This window comes from Manacus candei, unplaced genomic scaffold (genome assembly GCF_025592945.1).
Source record: "Manacus candei isolate 608988 ecotype Guabito, Panama unplaced genomic scaffold, ASM2559294v1 h1tg000033l, whole genome shotgun sequence".
Classification (NCBI taxonomy): Eukaryota; Metazoa; Chordata; class Aves; order Passeriformes; family Pipridae; genus Manacus; species Manacus candei.
The window spans coordinates 8,610,106-8,616,105 of NW_026138081.1; positions in this window are offsets into that span (position 1 = coordinate 8,610,106).

Sequence of the window (6,000 nt, forward strand, 5' to 3'; positions counted from 1 at the left end):
CAGAATTTTCATTTTTTTTTCAAGAAGTCCCTGTCCTTGATGCTAAAAATTCACTGGAGCTAAAAAAAACCCTCCTGGCCATTGCTTTCCATTCCTGTCTTTGGAATTATTAGTCCATTATGAACAACATGCTGCTATTCCCTTGAAAAACTAAGGCAGGAAGGTGAGGAAGTGGCCAGAAACTAGTTTCTCTTGGAGGACTGTAAGGGTTGGGACCCTGTTTAGGCTTTTGGTATTAGCAAAGAGTCAGTGTGGTCAGTCTGAAACGGTCACATCTGAGAAAGACATGCTACGGGAGAGTGAGTGAGTCTCTCTTCTCTCAGTTCTGGCTCAAAGCCTCAACAAGGCATTTGGTTGTTCCATATTTTGAATTAATTTTAAAACTTGGTGTTGATTGTTTGGTCTTAGCCCAGTTTGAAATACCATGTTTCCCACCGGTTGCATAGCAGTACTGCTTGGGCTTATTCTCCCTGCCAGTCCTGCATCCATAGTAACTGCTGTCTGCAGGGTCTCAGCAACTACACTGGCTCTTACTGCATAATAATGTGCTGAGTGGGTGGTTGTGTTGCAACTTATGTGTTTCTCATTCACTATGGTGCATACCTGAACACTGTACCTACATTATACCTTTAGTATACATACATACAAGTACAGCGCTGTACACCTGTCAGGAGAATGTGCCTGGATACACTTCCCAGGTATACTGTTATTGGACCTTTATTTTAAAATACAGGTTTAAAATGTAATTCAAAGCATTTTACAAAGAGGTCGGTTTCGTCATTCCTCTTTTACAAGTGTTTATTTCCCAAAGGTAAGAACATGGAAGAGACATACCTATGTTCTAGAGGAAACTGAGACCAGAGGCAGGCCTGGATTTCCAGTTTTCCACATGCAAGGACACCCCTTGATCCAGCAGGCCTTGCTGCACTGGATGGTGTTTTCTGTGGATCAGGTTTTTTTGCAATCATATGGTTATTGTAATTGAGCTGTTATATTAGAAGGAAACTCTTATTAGTGTAGCTCCAAGTTCCAGATGTTGTTTGTATCAAGGATTTCATAGCACTAACCTTTCTGAAGCAGTTGTGACAGATGCCTGTGCAGGGGTACTGTCTCTACTCTGAGAAACTAGGAAACCAAGGCAGGGAACAACAAAGTGACTTCCAGAAGTCAGGTTTGGAAGAAGTAGCAAGTCAGTACATTTACTGGGAACAGTTTGCAGGTGTAACACAGTGATGTGCTTCTTCAAGCCCTGCGTGCACACTCAGGTCTATGCACAAAAGAACTAAAACTGGCAGATGGTGATGAGAACACATGCTCACAGGCTGTGGTGGTGTTTCCCAATCGTTCTTAACACACAGTGAAGAGGAACTGGTGGAAGAACAATGGAAACAAAGGCAAAAGACCTTGATTTATTTGGGTATTGGAATAATCTGCTCCACATGTCCATCTGGATGCTGACTAGTTGTCCCTGTATTTGGGACAAGATGGGGTGGAGGTTCTTAGTTCTCATTGACAGTGTACAGCAGCTGGTTCAATTTGGACCTTTGATCGCCTGTAGCTCTGGAGCTCTTGAAGCGTGTGTATGTTTGCACGCAGCCTAATTAGTGCCATTATCATTGTCATTAATGGCTTTTAATGAAGAACAGATGGTTCTGTCAAGGTTTCAAGCTGTGAAGTTCACTGACCCATTTGTGCTAAAAGGAGGGGGAAAGAAAACAAAAACCCCCTGGTTCCAAATTGATGGTAGTAGAGGGGAGTGAAAATGAAGGTTGTCCGAACACAAACCTTATGTTTTCCTATACAGCCTTATCTGAAGGCATATGCAGATGCTGGTGAAAGCCCTACTTTCTCTGGGGAAAACAGCATTTTCTGGTCCTTATCTTCACAAGGCTCTGACACATCAGTTATCTGTGTCATATTTGAACTGAGACTTCCCCAAAAACGAATGGAGGAAGGAAGGGATTAAGATGATATACCCAGGCCTTGGAAAGGGTCATGACTAGCAGGATAGGTCAGTACTAGGGAATTAAGGAAGGAGAGAAAAGGAACATATATATTTGGAAGGGTTCTCAGTAGTGTCCAAGTAACCCAAGTGAAGACTCCTAAAGAATTTTAACTTTACCCTCTTATTTTGTTTCACTTTTGTGAGTGACTTGTCACTCACACATGGCTCTGACTGACACTTCTTTCCAAGGCTATAACTCCAACTTTTTACTCCAGAAGGTGGAATACTGCTATTCTTCATTAGGTATTCAGATGTCAGCAGTAAATATGGTGTCTTGGAGGAGACCAGTTGGAAAAGGTTAATCCCAAGTACAGATCACTTGTTAGGATTTAATTGTCTGTCCTGGTAGCAGTTTTTCTTGTCTCCTAAATTGCTCAGTAATTATTGAGCAAAAGGGGATGTGTAAATTATAAGCTCATGTTGATCAGTGCAAGGTCTGGCTTAATTAAAAGAAATTCCTTTTCTCGTTTAATTGTGAGGGAAGCTTTTAGTCTGCCTGTGATTCAGGATTAGCTATCTACTTTTAGCATGGTGTCATCCATCTGAATGAACAGTGTGGAGATAACATAGGGTGTGTTTTTAGTGTTCACTTCTGTCTTCTATTAAAGAATAATCCATTTGTATGGATCATTCAAGAGTATCTGCACAGCACCTGAATGGCCTGATCAAAAATCTAATCAGCATCCTGGTCATGTTGAAAAGGTTTCCTATCAGAAATCCAATTAGAATTGACAGTGTAATGAATGTGAGTTGTGTTAATACTTTCGAAGGTGAGTTTTGTATAGGACCATGTGAATGTCACTTCAGATCCATGGAGGTCCTACTCTTCTGTGTGGATAGACTGGATTTGGACCTTGAAATAGTTATTGGCTCAATTGCAATGTCATAAAGCTGATCTTGCAATCTCCTCATTTCCCTATAAGTTTAGAAGCATTTAAAGAGGTTGCTGAAAAGTAGAAGTAATAAATAATTTTACCCTGGTATTGGAGGAATACACCACAGGAGTAAACAGTAGCTGTAAATGCATCTTCTCCCCTGCAGGCCCCTCCCCCCCCTTTTTTTTTACTTCGTATTTTCACTTAGAAGAAGGAAGAAATTAAATTCTTTAGCACTGATCCACTGCCATATCTAATTAGCTGCAGTACGGAGCACTTCTGTAATCTTGTGTCATAAGTACAGAGGTTTTTTTCCTCTGCACCAGCATCTACTAAGGATTAAGTAGTGATATGTCTGATTAATTTACGTTGCCTTTATCAAGCTGCAGAAATAATTATCTCTCACTGGGAGAGTTTTCAAACAAACACGGTCATGTCCATGAAGTAGTCTCCCAAGGAGTCTCCCTGGAGCTGCAAAAGGAGACAGAGCAATAACAAGCAAAAATTCTACTGCTCTTCACTGGCTTCTTCCCAGCTGTTTCACAGAGCTTCACCCACCTTCCTACCTGGTCCATGCCTACCAGGAAGAGGTAAGGCTTGTAGAAATGAAGACCCTTTGCTTTATGAAATGAAGATGTGTGCTTGAGAGTAATGCACCCTTTATTATACTCTGTTCTGTGGAAATTTAGAGAGGAGGATTTGAGAAGTATATAGAAGCAGCAGAACAAAGAGAAGAGAAGACACAATACTTCTCCCTGTATATTCCAATACAAATACAAACTCAAACTTGTATTTGGATTCCTTCGTGACAGATACACAAACCTAGCTTATATAAATATGCTCCCCTCGGTTGCCTCTGACCCATTTTTAGAGATGCCCTGCTCTGGCAAAGCATCTGTATGCAATTGCTTTAGGTGCTTAAGCTTTCCTATGTAAGGTGCATAGAAATGTGGCCGGTTGTCTCATTAGTTCCCATACAAGGCAACAGCTGAAGACTGAAGGTGAAGAGGGAGCATGACAAGCTTCATTACGCTGAGTGGAAACATTTCCACAGGAGTTTATGGAGGGTGGGAATGTCAAACTGGGTCTGCAATCAGCAGAATATTTAAAAGCTGCAAATGTCTGTCCCCATTCCATCTCAAGCCAGGCTGGAGGATTCTTTCTTTCCCTCCTTCCCCTTATTTAATAAATGCTGTGTTATTTAAATATACAGCAAAGTTTATTAACCCTTGTTTGTAGTATTTCCTATATCTACCCATTAATATCAGTTTTCCTACCTTTTGAGGTGGTCAAGCGTGTGTGTGTGATTTTTCAAGGAGTGTAACCCCTATTGGAAAGTGAAACCTTTTCAAGGTGGGAGCCTGCAGGAGAGACAGGGATGAGGAGAGCTGGACTATCTGCTGCAGTCAAACAACACTGACTGCCACTGGCAGGTAGGAGCTTGGCAAAAGGAAGGGGTTAGGTCCAAAGTGAAGGTAGCAGTCTTGTCTATACAGACTGAAGAAAAAGACACTGGCTTGTGAGGGACAGGGGTAGAGAAACACTGAGAGATATGAACCAGTTTTTAGAATCATCTACTTGAATGCATTGGAAAGTTCAAATAGATGAAAGGAAGGAGAGGTCTCTGGATGGGACAGGTAAAGATGTGGAGGCTTTCTAGGAGGCTGGCTTGGAATGCAGAGGGAGAGAGAGAGAAAGAGAGAGAGAGAGAGAGAAAGAGAGAAAGAAAGAGAAAGAGAGAGAGAGAGAGAGAGGTGGGTGAAAGGGGATTTGTTTAAGGAAAGGAATTTGGGAAGAGTCAGGAGAGGTAAAGCTCTTGTATAGGGCAGTGTAGTGGTTGGAGAGCAAGGTGGTTCCTGAACAGGTTTGGATGGATCAGGGAGGGAGTCTGACCACACTTCTTTTGAGAAGTAGGGTAGCTCTATTCACTGGCATCAATGTGCTTCTTTATTTCAGTCTTGAATGTTTTTGCTAGGCCATTTTATGTACTAACATTTTTCTTTTGAGAGGTTTTCCCACCTCTGACTAACACCTGTATATAAAAAGCATAATTTTAATACATTCACATTTGATCACAAATGTAATTTTCAAGTTTAATGTTAATTAGTGCATCAACACCAGTTGCAGTATTAATTGGTTTCTATCTGTCCGTTAGTACTTAAACATTTACATATGGGATCTCCACAACTTGCTCTTCCAAGGATTAGTCACTTTATAGTGTCGGCAAATCACTTTTCTAAAGTATATCCGAGAGCAACAATCATCAGTTAAAATCTAGCTAGCTTAAGTCATTTATTGTTTTAGGTCTTTGATTTCTTTGAAAGCTATGCCATCACTATTGTTTTCCAACACTTCAGGTTAAAAAAAAATCAAATACATAATGGCCTGAATGAAATCTCTCCACCTGTATACTTCTGGATTTTCTCTCCTGTTTTGAAATGCACAACACTGTCAATTTCAGAGGAAAAAAATGAAGTGTTGCTGTAAAATTCATGGCTTTATAGCAGTTTCCACAGGAACCAAGTATGAAATACAAGGACCAGGGATGTAGCTCACTCATCAGCACCACCCAGGGAATTTGTGCAGGTGTCAATGAACAGGTGATGCCACATGACTGTCCTCGTATCATGATTTAAGCTATAACTGGACACATGCAATATTTACAGAGAAATCTGAACCCAGAACCAGTTCAGCTGGCTTTGTATTTTGTTACAATTCAAATTACTCACCAGTTTAAACTTGCTAGTAGAAAAATGTCAGGTTACAGCCATGTTTGCAGAATTGCTATAGGAAATAGTGCAAATAGAGCAGATACTGAGGGTGTGTAAGTACAAATATTACTTGATATGTTTAAGTGATTTGACATTTTTCCAGGCCATCTGTAAAGTGCATTTGAACGTTCACTTAAATTTAAGCCATCTCTGGAGAGTCCTAGACCCAGTTTTCAATGCAGTCCTATTTTAGGGTGTTGTACCATAATTTACATGCATATAGTATCCACAGATTACTATTTTGAAGCAAAACCCAGGGAGAATCTGGTAGAGGTCAGAAAGGTTGAGCATATGGCTTGTATTTAGAAATCATTGAAGTTTCATTTAGCTGTACTCTGTACTTGGTGCC